General features: G+C 42.5%; 1 protein-coding gene and 1 long non-coding RNA gene across 2 annotated transcripts in view; one reads left to right on the top strand and one right to left on the bottom strand.

The window, feature by feature from the left end:
* LOC115087279 (lysosomal-trafficking regulator-like) overlaps positions 1 to 15,795 on the bottom strand; it is a 1,534,685-nt gene that overhangs the window by 1,111,696 nt on the left and 407,194 nt on the right.
* LOC115087281 lies at positions 923 to 7,456 on the top strand. The gene is made up of 2 exons (XR_003855487.1): positions 923 to 1,351; positions 5,044 to 7,456. It is a non-coding gene; the product is annotated as an uncharacterized LOC115087281 (long non-coding RNA).

Raw genomic sequence — 15,795 nt, 5'->3', positions numbered from 1 at the left:
GGGATCCGAGGCTTGTCTTTTTCTTTTTCTTTCTTTGCCAAGCGGGAGGTCATCCTCCAATCCACCCGACTGCCCGAGTACCCACGGAGGCTGGATGCTACCTTTAGTCTCGAAAATGTTCTTTGTGAACGTGTGGATGAGGCTGGATGCAGAGGCCGAGCGCTGCGAGGGCAAATCATGTTCTTCCCCTGCACTGCATCAATTGACCTCCACTATTTATTTTAAACTTCTGTTACTTGCTTATTACTAGAAAATAGTACACAAAGTGAGGTACAATCAAATGATCCCAAATATAAAAATTCCAACAAAATCCTATCAGAAAACTTGCCCTTGATGTGAAGAAGAATCAAAAATATTTCATTTTATCAAGTCACACAAACTTTCTAACACCTCATTAAAGCTATATCACCCCATTACTACTGCTTATGCCTTCAGCCAGTGAACAGTTTCATAGTACCATATAGATTATGGTACTATCCAGCCTGCCAATTGAGATTCCTCTACTTTGGGTAGGTGACATGAGCATACAAATTCCCACATGTACCCCCCCCCCCACCCACACACACACACACACACACACACACACACACATACCATTACCCACCATTGGCCTTGTAATAATAGTAGATTGATATATCCTACACACGTGACACTAGCACTATGAAGCACTATGAAAACTAAACCTACCAGAGAACCAGCCAGCATGGATGACGTAAACCCTGGGAAAATGAAAGTTAACGTGGTCTTATTCTCTGCTAATAATAACAAGAGGTTCCTGCCCATAGTAACATGGCACACACACATGCTAAAATTTATTAATTGGCTATAAGGTAATGGGTGGGCATTTGCAGACATCTGTTGATTGGCTAACGAAATCCTTAAATTGCTGAGCACACACGTCAGATCTTAGAGCAGGCTCAGATATACCACTTGTTTTGTGTTGCTTCTGCTGCTGGAGGAACCCCGCCTTCCTCCATAAATAAACCTCTTACTTCTATGACCTTTTTAGAGCTGGTTTTTATGGGGTCAATTAGTCAGGGGGGTCAGCCTTTTTACATCTGGTGGCCCGTACGGGGACCCCAGGAGAGACTTCGTGCCCCTCTTCCTGTGGGTCACCGGTTCCAGTAGGCGTGCGGCGGCCGCCTAAAGCTGTCGGCCATAAACCAGCATACACTACGGGTGGGACTGGGGTCGGTCAGCGGTACTCGGGGAGTACAAAGCAAGGTCATATGACAGAGTTCCGATGGTTGCTAATTTACTGAGTTCGTGATAACAGTCCGGAGGTCAGTTTTAGTGGCTTCATCCTTCCAATTCAAGATGCCGATTGCCAGGTGGGCCCTTCTATTGTTTGGTATGTATGAGATTAAGTTTTTATGTTTTAAGTGTTGATTTTTTTTAGTTTTTGCCTGAGTTCTTCCTGTCTCTTTTGCTGCTGCTAAGATTAGTTAGCTTACTAGGTCCCGCTTGTATTGAGCTTCTGCCTTTTGTAGGTGCAGTCTCTGCACAGCGTGGCTAGTTTGATTGCATTCAGTGCTTAGTTTCATTTAAATTGCATTCCTCTGCATAGCCTGTTGTTGCTGTCTGAGTTCTGCTGGTTTCAAATTACATTGTACTGGAAATTGCTTCCTAGTAACTTTTCAAGCTGTTCCTCCGTGCGTATTAACACCGAGCTAAATAGGACATTGACTACAGTGCTAATCCCTAAATTGGTTGTTGTGTATATCTTAAAACTTTACCTTTACTCTGTGGCTTCCGGTAGCCTTCCTTTGCATTGGAATTTTTAGTGTCAGGCACTGTGTTCTAACCCCTCCTTTTCGTCTCTCTCTGCTCTCTGTAAAGCTCCGCGTGTCTCAATATTTGTTTTAGTAATTACTTAGCTGTGTGACTCAGTGATTTGCAATCTGTGTATTCTTTCCCTCAATGTTATGTGATGCTGAGAACTGAATTCCTTCCGTACATTCTGCCTTTGTCTGCTAAGAGTGCCCACTGTTTGACATTTTTATTTGCTTTGATTAAGTGCCGCTATGGTTCTGGAAATCTACGCTGTTTTCTTCACAGCTAAAAACTTGCTCAATTTCTTCTAAGCTGCAGCTCCATTTCTTCGTTCTTTGTTTCAGAGTAGAGGGACAGGGAGCGGGAGAACTCCCCCCCTAGCCTCCCTTAGCCCCTCCTTTGCAAATTCTTTGTATCAGGCGGAGAGCAGGTACCACTAGCCCGCTTGCTTAGCCCGCCTTTCCCCCCTCCTTCCATTCCGCTTGAGCGTGCTGGTTCTTGGGTATTGCAGTTTAAGCGTGGAGTGAGTTGACCCTCCCAGGCATTCCTTTGTACTTACATAAGTGCCTGCTGGTGCTAGGTTATCTGGATGTTAGTGCTCCTGCCCCATCCTTTGGAATTTCTTTGTCTCTAGGCACATTGGGCGTAGCCCCCCTCTTCCTGCAGTGTTACACATACATATTTCTTTTTCCCTACCAACTTCTCTTGTTCCCTGCTTTACGTTCTGCTTGTGCCTTTGTCTATTTTACACTGCTTTCATTTGATTGTTAGATTTCACTGTTAAATCATTAGCCGTGGGCCTAGCTATTAAAGTTTACGGCTTGCAAAAAAAAAAAAAGTAAAGGAGGAAAAAGAAGCTGTGAATTGAGAGCCCCAGGTATCGGCATTGCCTTTTGGGATTGGTAGTTATTTTCTTGGGGAGGGCGTCTACTGTGCTCACTGCTTATTGCTATCAGTATGCATTGCTCTGGCCAGTGCTCTGTCTTTTAAAACTGAACTTTGAGAGATCCCTTTCTCTGTTTGTATTAACACCGTGTTCTTTTAAAGTTGTTTGATTTTTCTTTAGCAAAGAACGTTTTCCCCTTGCCTTACTGAGAAGTACATTTCATCGTAGCTTGACAGTGTTATTTGCTAGTTCTGGAAATCTACCTCATCAATTGCATTGTGGAATTCACTCTAATTGCTAATTCTCTAAGCCTGCTCTAATTCTCTAAGCTGTAGATCTGTTTCTTTGTTCTTCGTACCAGGCAGGGAGCCTGCCTGCTCAGGTTAGCCCCCATTCGGGTGCCCCCTCCCATTTTTACTCATGCTGTTTGATGGGAATTGAAGTCTGAGCTCGGCATTCTTCCCTCCTGCTGAGTCCCGTGCCTGGCGGTGCCCAGCCTATTCCTTATTGTGTGTGAAGTCCTCTCTCCTCCCCTTACCCCTCCTCTTGGTTTTCTTTGTTCGCCGCTCAGGGAAAGGAAGGGAGCCCCCTGGCCTCCCTTTCTCTGCCTGCTGTGCTAATTGCCCGCCATTTATAAGTGCTTACATTTTATGACAGAGTTTCTGTCTTGTGCAATTCTTTTCCTTTGCTGTTTGTGTAAAGATTATGTCCATTTAAAGTTACCTTCATTCCCATCAGGTTTGATTTTTCTTTAGTAAAGGACATTGGGCGGGCTATCCCGGTCTGCCTGCAAATGTGTCTTGCAGTTCATTACTTTCCAGGATCCTGAGTAGTTCCTTTTCTTGTGGTTTGTGCAAACCCTGTGATTAAAGAGGTGCTAATTCTTTATGTTAAAAGTTCCTCTGATGCTTGCCATTTCAAGTGCTCCTGCAGCACCGGGAAAGAACGGTATTTATATTACAGGTTTCCTCTCACTTCTCTAGTGTGTTCCGTTTTCAGACAGTGTGCTGTGATCTGAGATTCCTGCTTTTCAAATTACGGCGCTGCCTTTGAAATGAGTGCATTACCTAAAAGAACTACTTGTCCTGTTTTACAACCTGTTTTTTTCTACTGAAGCTGCAAGCACTGCTGGCTTTAAAGAACAAAAAAAATTTACAACTGCCTTCTGCCTGGCATTGCAAGCAGAGGGCCCATTGAAGGGGATTCCATAGGGACAGCCTGACAAGCACAGGAGAAACGACAGCTCCTATTTCCATGCATTCAGTTTAGTTTACTGAAAAGAGTAAACTAAGCTGCACTTTCAGTTTTCTCATTTCTCTACTTCCTGCCTTTGTGAATTACCGTGTAAGACTATTAATCACTGAACGTTTTTATATTACTATTTTCTACAGGAGTCCATGCTCAGCTGGCATTAGTGTCATGTTTAAAAATCACCGCTTGTCTAGCAGTGCGGTGCCGGAGAAAGGGGTCAGCAAAGGGGGATGTCGTGGGATAGTCACAAAAAAAAAAAATAAAATAAACAGAAAGACCCCATTTTAATGAATCGATTAGTTTAGTTTAAAAACAGAAATTTGTGTGTTTAGTTAAAAAACGGATTGGCAAGGAATGAAAAGATATTAAGACACATCATAATAGTTCTTGGGACATTGAGAAAAAGTTATTTAGCAGCAGAAATTTGGTCATCGTACTGACACACTTACAGTACATCCCTAAGCCTTTTCTTGCAAATTTAAAATTGCCCTTATGTTTACGTTGTATGTCACAATTAACAATGCTTTGTCATTTCCCAGAACACAGTGTCTTCCCCAGATGCGCAAGAGCTATCTCAGTAACAAAGATTCTGTGGCAGGACTGTCTTCTAGAAGAAAAAGGAAAAAAATGAGTGGAAACTGAGTATTAATGAGTATAGTGTCTCCTAGAGGCACAGCCATATAAATGAACTAAAAGTAGCATTATGACTGCAATTTGCTGAATTCATATCAGAATGTTTAGTTTCAATTGAGCTGTAATTTCTCTAACCTGTATGTTGCCAGATTTTATATTTTCCCAGGTCCATAGCAGATGAAACGTTTGAAGATTGTTGAAGATTACATTTTTTCCCAGTTTTTTCATTTTTAAACAGATCTTTTTGATTTTTATTCTAGATCGATCTAGACACTAAGTACTTTTTCACACACCTTTTTGGCCTACTTTTATATTTGATCAGGGGTTTGAGCTCATCAGAAGTAAAAAAATATGTGTTACTTGTTGTTTGTCTTCTGTGTCATGTGTCCTTACACCTGAGGAATGAATGAGGTTGTGTGTCAAAGTTTAATGTTCTCTGTGATGCCTGTGGTGGAATCTTCTCCCTAATTAATCTGAATTTTGTTTTGCCCTTATGGTAGATGCTGATCAAGTACCATACCTAGTGCTGCACTGAAAGGCTTTGCTTCCTGTCACTGACGTGCACTAAGCCGAAAGAACTGTTTTCCCTACCTGCATCATTGAATTCAAAGATTATCCCAACTTGGACTGTGAACTGTTTTCAAAGAAAGCCATCATACAGCTTTCATCATACGTTTCATCATTTGATTTTCTTGTGTTGCTCAGATGCTGTTTGGACCTATTTGCAAATGCCATTATTTAGACAGAATTAATGCTGTTTTTCCAAGTTTTGTAGTATTTTCCAGTCTAACTCCAACCTCTTATATCAATTAATGATTATGTAATATGTCCTTCTTTACCCTTGTCTATGAAAGCTGCCTTGATCACATTACTCACATACTATATCCTACTGATTGCCCTCTGAGAGTGAGATTTGCCCAAGTATGGTTAAATATTTTCTTGAATCCCTTAAACTTCGACTATCTGGTTTTTCTCTGGCTCTTCCTTTCCTTATTTGTGTACTCTGTGGTTTCAGTAGTAATTCATGGTTCAAGAGGAATATATGTATATTCACATATATTTCTGCCACATCAGCATACGTTAAATACATGCTGTTCTTCTTGCTGCAAGTTATTTCTAGCATTCTCTCACTTATCTTACTGTTGGTGCCCCTGCACAGGTTCTCTTTTGACTTATTCTTTGTTCTGCAGCCTGCATTTATGATAATTACTTTGCTGATCTCTAATATCTCAATATTCCATTCCCTTTCTACTCTGATCTCCCCATAATCTTTTTGAACATTTCTTCCTGTACCACTTCCTATTAGGTTTTACCTAGAGTATGCTTGTGCTCTCTTACAAATGTTTCCTGGTAGTGTGGCCTTTGTGTTTATTCTGAGATTGTTCTTCTTGTAGAAATTTACCCATTCTAACTGAGGCTTACTCTCACAGGGATATGCAACTATTCCCATTCCTACCTGCGTCCAGAACGGTCTTATGTTTTTGTCTGTTGTTTTTCCTTTTCTTCCTTGTCCATTACGATGGATTGCCTCTCAATACATTCTCTGTACCTGTTAAGAATGATGTTCCACTGCTTTGCTAGGTTATCCCTTCTGATTAGTATATTTGTGACACCTATATGCATAAGCACCAATCCGATCTCATGTAAACCACAGTGGATATTGGCCCACTCCATTGTTGCAACACAGTGCATCCATAGACCTTACACAGTATTGCACACCTTAGCTATAGGCAATTCCCGCTTGTCACAATCTTTTCTCAACTATACCTATCATGATGGCTCTTGGGGTTACAGAACTCCAATTTACATGTTAAATCGTATTATAAGATTGCAAGCTGTTGTTGAAATAATTACTAATGAAACTGTAAAAGCATTGAGAATATTAGCCACTCAGCAAAAGGGTTTCCGGAATTCCATTTACCAGAACTGTCTAGCATTAGATTACATACTAGCTGCAGAAAGAGGATTATGTGGTAAATTTAACCTCAGTAACTGTTGTCTTCAAATAGACGACAAGGGTGAAGTAATTGAAGAAATCACCCGCAACATGATGTCAATTGCACATGTACCTGTGCAAACCTGGAAAGGACTTGATGTCAGTGATCCATTCGGATCCCTTGGCTCATAGTTCTCTAGTTTAGGTTCAAGAGTCAAAATTCTAATTGGCTCCATGTGTACGATTGCCTTACTTGGGCTTGTTGTCTGCTCTGCTTGCCATACATTTGCATCTGCCTACGAAGATGCCACGATCAAGTCTCTGAAATGCTGATAACTCAGACCAGCACCCGGATCATGCTCAACCAAGCTGAAACCTTGAACCTGATGCTCCTAGATTCCAATAATGACACTGAATCATTCCCCACCTATAATGACTATCTGTGAAAAACGAGCACATTGGTACAAAGACGGGTAAAGTCTCTAGCCAGTAAGAATTAGCCTTAACTAGGCGGGACAACCTAAGACAGGCGATGTGCGACGCAGATAGGTGTGAAGGATTCTTAGGAGTCACCCTTCAAAGGGGGAAATGTAATAATAGTAGATTGATATATCCTACACACGTGACACTAGCACTATGAAGCACTATGAAAACTAAACCTACCAGAGAACCAGCCAGCATGGATGACATAAACCCTGGGAAAATGAAAGTTAACTTGGTCTTATTCTCTGCTAATATAATAACAAGAGGCTCCTGCCCATAGTAACATGGCACACACATGCTAAAATTTATTAATTGGCTATAAGGTAATGGGTGGGCATTTGTAGACATCTGTTGATTGGCTGAATGAAACCCTTAAATTGCTGAGCACACACGTCAGATCTTAGAGCAGGCTCAGATATACCACTTGTTTTGTGTTGCTTCTGCTGCTGGAGGAACCCCGCCTTCCTCCATAAATAAACCTCTTACTTCTATGACCTTTTTAGACCTGGTTTTTATGGGGTCAATTAGTCAGGGGGGGGGGGTCAGCCCTTTTACAGCCTCCCAGGACCGATGTGTTATTATATCTAATGTGTAGTAGGCAAAGCTTACAGCCTTGCACGACTACCCCTCCCTCCCCCCCCCCCCCCCCCACCCCATAGGCCTTCCCCCATACAATTTAAAATTATGCAGTTAGATTCTACATGGGAAAGGACATTCAAAGGGGTTGATGTAGTAAGGTGCACTGAAGCTGCCGAAGGTTTGTACACACATTTTCCTGCACAAAGCCCTACACAGGGATGTAATAAGGCTTTTGTTCACAGGAAAAAAGCATGCACAAACGCGCTTACTGACCTGTGCTTTTTCTGCAAGGTGCTTGCTAATAGCATATAAAGGAGGAAATTATCCATGGACAATGCAGGGAGCTGTGCTAGAAGATAGAAATGTTAGTGTGGGGGGTTTTTTGTTGTTTTTTTTAAGGTGAGTGTTTTACCGCCACCGTCTGCGCAGACTCGGCCATTTCATTCCATTGTTTGCACTGGTGTGGTATGCTTGTGTGTTCATGCAGCTCTGGTGTTATTTCTATGATGGAGATTTTGGATTATGTTCAACTGTTCCTGATGCTGTGGGATATCCTGCAGCTTCACCAATGGATGACAGCAGTAGAAGGTTTGTCAGGTGATAAAGGTCATGGCACAAGAGAGACCAAGAGGGAGCAGGTGGATAGGAGGGATCATGAGGAGCAGGCTGTGCCGGCTGGAACAGGCCACAGAAGGGTATGGAGGCAGTGGATATTTCGCCTCAGGACCATGCTGCTGGGGCTACCGGAGTCAGATGTAATGAGGGCCTACAGACTGAGCTCCAGGGCTATCATGGGCCTGTATGAAGAACTCTAAGAGGACATTGATTTCCTGACAGAACGTGGACATGCCCATCCCAGTCCTGGTGAAGTTGCTTGGAGCCCTTCATTTTCTGGCCACTGGTTCTTTCCAGAACACAGTGGCTGACGTGGCTGGCATGGAGCAAGCCACATTATCCTGTTACTTCACCCAGGTACTGAGGGCCATGCTCAAGAGGGTGAAGCAGTACCTCAGATACCCACAGCAGCTTCGGGAGTGGCAACAAATGAAGAGATCATTTTTCAATATAGCCGGTATGCCAAATGTGATGAGTGCTATCGATTGTACCAATGTGGCTCTCAACCCTCCTCATGGAAGATAGATGGCATACTGGAATTGGAAACATTACCACTCCCTTAATGTGCAATGGCATATGCCGCTGAGCTGAACATGCTCAGTGTTGCTGCAAAATTCCCAGGTAGCAGACATGATTCCTTCATCCTGGTGAAGTCAGCAATGGCTCAGTAGTTCACAGAAGGGAAATATGGTGAAGGCTGGTTGCTTGCTAAGTTATAAAAAAAAAAGTAACTACTACTTTTTAATTATTTAAGTAAGGATGGGGTGTGCAGTTTAAAATTGTTAATTTTAGTCAGAAGTGTGCAGAGGAAGGAATAAAAGGCTAGTTAGTATCTGCTTTGTTTCATGTGTGTGCAAAATCCTTGCAAGCTCATGTCTTACTCTTTACTTTCCATTTTTGCACACATGCATAAGAAAGATTATTGCATTATACCCTGGGAGCCTTTAAGCAGGGCATCAAGCAGGGGCTGAAATTAGATCTTGAAACAGAGCCAGAGATGTGCACTCCAGCCCCAGAAAGCAACAACACAGTGAAAGGGAATGAAATAAGACGAAAGGTCATCACAGAAAACTTTGAATGAGCAGCACCATTCCCTCCCTGGACTGATCTAGAAAATTCTAGAAATGTGTTCTTGTACTTACTGTTTACTATAATGATAAAAGTTCATTTCTTTTTTAATTGTTTTTTTTATGTTCTATAGCTGTGTTGGATGTTTTTCTTGGTATGGGTGGTCTTTGGGGGTTACCAGCCTAGTATCCAGGGTCCACTGGCTTACAGAGCTGGGCAAGCAACAGATGTAGCACTCCTCTGCCTAGCTCAGCAATCATGTTGCAGTAAATTTCTCCTTACACTGGGGTGGTAGTCTCAGGGCTCATGGACACAAGTACTCTGATACTAGTGTTCCTGGAACTGGATATTTTCCAGCCGTTTAGGGAGGGGGTGGAAGGATAGAAAAGGGTGGTGAAAATAAGAAGGGTGGTGGGAGAGAAATGGGTAGTGGTAATAGTTCAAAGGAGGGTTGGTAGTGTGGGAGGTGTTAGGATCAACCCATGCTTGTCCCCAATTTGCTTACAACTATGTTCCTATCTCAGCATCCAAGCATCCTGATTCGCACACAGCTATGCATCTATCCTGGCACCTGACCATAGTGAGGTTGGTGGACTTCAGAGAGGGGAAGGGAGAATGGGAAAGGTTGGTGAAAATTAGACGATAAGTTGTGGCAGAGGTGAGAGTGGAAATAACAGTGGGGAGGGGGATTGCAGTGGGGAGGGGGAATGGGAAGGTAAGAGCAATTCATGCTTGGAAGAGTGGAAGAAAGAGTACTGGGGTTGCAGGACTTTTGGGAGGGAGGATAGGAAAGGGTGGTGAAAGAAGGGTGGGTGGAGGTAATATTAGGAAAGGCGTTAGTAATGGGGGAAGGTGTTAGGAGCAACCCATGCTTGTCCCTGATTCATGCAAAGCTATGCACTTATCTTGGCACCTGAGCATCCCAATTCGTGCTCATCTATGCACCTATCTGGGCACCCAAGTGTCCCAATTTGCACAGAGCTATGTGCCTATCTTGACATCTGACCATAGTGGGATTCGTGGACTTCAGGGAGGGAGAGGGAGGATGGGAAAGGGTAGTGAGAATAAGAGTGGTGTTGGGAGAGGCATGGGTGGAGGAAATAGTTGGAAGGGGATAGTAGTGGGGGAAGTGGGAGAGGTAGGTGTTAGAAGCAAACCAGGCTTGTCCATGATTCATGCACAGCTATGCACCTATCTCAGCACTGCAGCTATTGACGTGGATACTTGCATATCTAGGTACGAAGCAATATGCATGCATGTGCCAGTACTAACTTCCGCGAGGGCGGAATTTCATGTTATCTAGCTATCCAGGCCATTATTAGTCTGTATATGAAATTTCTAGCCGTATACACATATCAGACCACTGCTGGCAAAATTCCTCATTCACTTGAACTCTGGCTTATTTTATAAAACCTCTATTATGTTTCTTCACATGCTCTATCCAACACGTATATCCAATTTCATGGCCCTAAATGTTTTAATATATAGACCACCAATCTACACCACAGACTCTGTCAATGATTGCAGAAAACTACCCAATGCACATGCAAGATGACATCAATCTAAAGCCCTTTTATTTGTAATGTGAAAGTCGAAGCAATGTAGATAGCAACTGAAGGTCTGCCCATTCTATGGGAGCTTGTGCTCCCATGGAATGAGCTTGAATCTGCTTTGGTAAAGGCACATTAGCTTTTCAACAGATAGCCACAAGAAAACAGTCTAAGGTGAGCAATCATAATGAAAGGCACTTAACAGGGAAGAACTGTGCCCATGACACCAAAAAATAGAGTAATGGCCCTGCCCCTCCTGGTACTTGTGGACTGAGAAAGCGGCTTTTAACGTGAGAAGTCGATCCAGCATGGATTGAACGGCTGCTTGCTTTTCTGTGGCATGACAAGAAGAAACCATAAAAGCATCTGAAACCAGATGCTCGAACTCCAGGGCAGATTCATGCTGAATTATTGTGAAGACCCAGAGATCCATTGTAATCTGGATCTACCTGCAATAAAAACAAGATAGATGCCCGCCTATTTACAAATATCCACGTCAATACCCACAGAATATTCCTACAATAATCAAAAGTAAACCACAGAAATTTAAAATCACTATCTGTACAACTGCACACTGCTGAAGAATCCAGATATGCAGTGGCTTCAGAGTCCATCTTCCAATTTGCAAAGCGCAGCATGCCTTTTGATATCGTTAAGTCATCAGCTATTCCTAGTTTGCTTCCTTGGCATCCACACAGTTTTAGTTTAACCATGACCTCTTCTCAATTAGGTAAACTGAGAGTTTCCAAATCAGCAGCTAATCAAGCCTTGAGAAAAATTGTTCTAACCACAAAAAAGGTATTCTATGCCTTTTTAGGTAAAGCAGCTCTGATTAAACCACCTGTTTTTACCCCTGGCCCTGCTGTGAATGCCACAGGCAAGCCAAAATTACTGCCAACTTCCAGGGCAGGTTTCTACTTTCTCCCTTTCCCACACAAATGTGCACCTGAGGACACTAGAGGCAGGGATGGTACAAGGCAATCTACTGCCTCAGGTAAAGGAAGAGAAGGTGCTCTGCCCCCCCCCCCCCCAAGTTAAAGCAGAGGTCTCGTCAAGAGAGACTGGGGGGAGGGGCTCCCTTTGGAGTCTGGCCCTATCAATGATTTGAAATGTTCCAGAGAAGGGAAAGCAGGAATCAGATTTATCAGAAGAATGGCAGATATTGATATTTCTAGGAAGCTGGCAACCTGCCACAGGAACCCTAGGACCTACTTCTATTTCTCCAGAATTTGACCATGTATGTGACAGAGTCTCCAGATTAGTGCAAGGGTATCAGCTGCCTTAGATGAACTTTACTGCCTGGTGCCCCCTTCCTCCTAGCCCTCACCATACATAATTAAAAAGTTAGATGATCGAGGGGTTAAAGGGGCACTTAGAGAAGATAAGGCCATCGTGGAAAGATTAAATGATTTCTTTGCTTCTGTGTTTACTGAAGAGGATGTTGGGGAGGTACCCATACTGGAGAAGGTTTTCAAGGGCAATGATTCAGATGGACTGAATCAAATCACGGTGAACCCAGAAGATGTGGTAGACCTGATTGACAAACTGAAGAGTAGTAAATCACCTGGACCGGATGGTATACACCCCAGAGTTCTGAAAGAACTAAAAAATGAAATTTCAGACCTATTAGTAAAAATTTGTAACCTATCATTAAAATCATCCATTGTACCTGAAGACTGGAGGGAGGCTAATGTAACCCCAATATTTAAAAAGGGCTCCAGGGGAGATCCAGGAAACTACGGACCTGTTAGCCTGACTTCAGTGCCAGGAAAAATAGTGGAAAGTGTTCTAAACATCAAAATCACAGAACATATAGAAAGACATGGTTTAATGGAACAATGTCAGCATGGCTTTACCCAAGGCAAGTCTTGCCTCACAAATCTGCTTCACTTTTTTGAAGGAGTTAATAAACATGTGGATAAAGGTGAACTGGTAGATGTAGTATACTTGGATTTTCAGAAGGCATTTGACAAAGCTCCTCATGAAAGGCTTCTAGGAAAAGTAAAAAGTCATGGGATAGGTGGTGATGTCCTTTCGTGGATTGCAAACTGGCTAAAAGACAGGAAACAGAGAGTAGGATTAAATGGACAATTTTCTCAGTGGAAGGGAGTGGGTAGTGGAGTGCCTCAGGAATCTGTATTGGGAACCATACTTTTCAATATATTTATAAATGATCTGGAAAGAAATACGACGAGTGAGATAATCAAATTTGCAGATGATACAAAATTGTTCAGAGTAGTTAAATTGCAAGCAGATTGTGATAAATTGCAGGAAGACCTTGTAAGACTGGAAAATTGGGCATCGAAATGGCAGATGAAATTTAATGTGGATAAGTGCAAGGTGATGCATATAGGGAAAAATAACCCATGCTATAGTTACATGTTAGGTTCCATATTAGGTGCTACAACCCAAGAAAGAGATCTAGGCGTCATAGTGGATAACACATTGAAATCGTCGGTTCAGTGTGCTGCGGCAGTCAAAAAAACAAACAGAATGTTGGGAATTATTAGAAAGGGAATGGTAAATAAAACGGAAAATGTCATAATGCCTCTGTATCGCTCCATGGTGATACCGATTCTGGTAAAAAAGATATAATTGCGATGGAGAAGGTACAGAGAAGGGCTTCCAAAATGATAAGGGGAATGGAACAGCTCCCCTATGAGGAAAGACTAAAGAGGTTAGGACTTTTCAGCTTGGAGAAGAGACGGCTGAGGGGGGATATGATAGAGGTGTTTAAAATCATGAGAGGTCTAGAACGGGTAGATGTGAATCGGTTATTTACTCTTTCGGATAATAGAAAACTAGGGGGCACTCCATGAAGTTAGCATGTGGCACATTTAAAACTAATCGGAGAAAGTTCTTTTTTAGTCAATGCACAATTAAACTCTGGAATTTGTTGCCAGAGTATGTGGTTAGTGCAGTTAGTATAGCTGTGTTTAAAAAAGGCTTGGATAAGTTCTTGGAGGAGAAGTCCATTACCTGCTATTAATTAAGTTGACTTAGAAAATAGCCACTGCTATTACTAGCAACTGTAACATGGAATCTTCTTAGTGTTTGGGTACTTGCCAGGTTCTTATGGCCTGGATTGGCCACTGTTGGAAACAGGATGCTGGGCTTGATGGACCCTTGGTCTGACCCAGTATGGCATGTTATTATGTTCTTATGCATTTATACAGATTTTATATGAAAAAGGACATTCATAGTATTCTGAGGTAAAAATATCCCAACATGTATATTATTTTTACGTGCACTGCTATGTGCCGAACAGAAAACAGTGCAAAAATATATTTTGAATCCGTATGGTATTAGGCCTATTGTAAATTGCGATTGATAAGAGCCTGGTCCTTAGAAAACCATATGTAAACTGAATTACAATTATAATTTAGTAAACCTCTCATACCACAACAGCACGCAATGGTAACACTCAAACAGTAACAACCCTACCTAAGAAAAGACAACACTACAAATTTTACACCAGGCCCTAAAATATCAATATACTTCCTATTAGGAAAAGAAAACAAGCCAGTCTGCTATAGATCCCTACTCAAACTATATGCCAACAGAATACCTCACGTCCGTCACACATGGGGAACACAAGAGAGACCCTCACCGAATACAGAATACAAACACTGTAAAGTAAAAATAGAAACATGCAGAGAAAACTGAAATGTAAACAAGAAGCCAGATTTTTTGCCATGTAACATTGGAAAAACAAAAACTCATAAAACAAACTAAACTCATAAAACAATAATATAATCAATGAAATATAACACACCGATCATAATAGTATAACAGGGCTTCCGAAGGGGACCCCACAGCCAAAGGATATCCACAATGAATATGCACTTGATAAATTTGCATATATGGAGTATTCATGATATGTAAATGTATCTCATGCATATTCTTGTGGATATCCTAAAACCCCGACTTGCTATGGGGTTCTCAGGACAGATTTAGGAAGCCCTGCTATAGACAAAAGAAATATTTCAAAAACAACTAACAAACGCATCATCATCCAATAAATAATCTCTAAAAGGTTTTGTTAAAGATTTCAAAAACCCAATCCAATATTTCAAAATAGACACATCAAATCACATCCAACAATTAAAACTAAGAAAAAAAATTCCACACTCCATACCTGCGATCTTTTCATTTTCCAATCACCCTGAGATTGTTGTGGATTGGGGGCACACAAATATTCATCCTCTCTTTCGCAGACACACACACACCCAGACTCTCTCACAAACATACAAACACATATACAGGCTCTTTACACACAAGAAAGCTGCCTCTCTCGCAGGCACACACCCATACACACACACAAGAAAGCTGCTCCTCACACAAACAAGAAAGCTGCCTCTCTCACATACACGCACAAACAAGAAAGCTGCCTCTTACACACACACACAGAAACAAGAAAGCTGCCGTTCTCACACACACAAACAAGAAAGCTGCCTCTGTCACACATACAGACAGGCTCTCTCTCACACATATGGCCTCACCCTCTACCACACTGAATTGAGATTCCACTGCAGGGTCATCTTCCTGCTGGTAGGGAGCTCAGCACGTCATCCAATGGGGTCCATGGGCTTTGTCTTCTTGCTGACGAGGAGTGGGAAACCTGCCAGAACGACATCCAACGTGCCCGTTGGATGTCGTTCCTTCCAGGCCTTTCATGCCTGGAAGGAAGTGGGAACCCCACCAGCATGACATCCAGAGCACCAGCGGGTCATTTCATTATTGGTGGGAAGTGGAAATCCCGCCAGCATGTCATCCAGCGGTACCCAAAGGGCCTTTTCCTGGCAGGGAGTGGGAAACCTGCCTGTCCGTCATCCAGCAGCATGGAGTCCATTGCTGATGGGGAGTGGGAACCCTGCCAGTATGACATCCAGAGCACCTTTGGGTCCTTCAATTGATGGTGGGGAGTGGAAACCATGCCAGTACTTCATCTTGTAGAGCCATGGATTTTCTGCCTTTGGGATAGGGGAACACCATCGTGCTAGCATTCCAAACATAAAGGG

This window comes from Rhinatrema bivittatum, chromosome 3 (assembly GCF_901001135.1).
Source record: "Rhinatrema bivittatum chromosome 3, aRhiBiv1.1, whole genome shotgun sequence".
Taxonomy (NCBI): domain Eukaryota; kingdom Metazoa; phylum Chordata; class Amphibia; order Gymnophiona; family Rhinatrematidae; genus Rhinatrema; species Rhinatrema bivittatum.
Note: the sequence above shows the minus strand (reverse complement) of the source record. Positions and strands in the feature narration are given on the sequence as shown.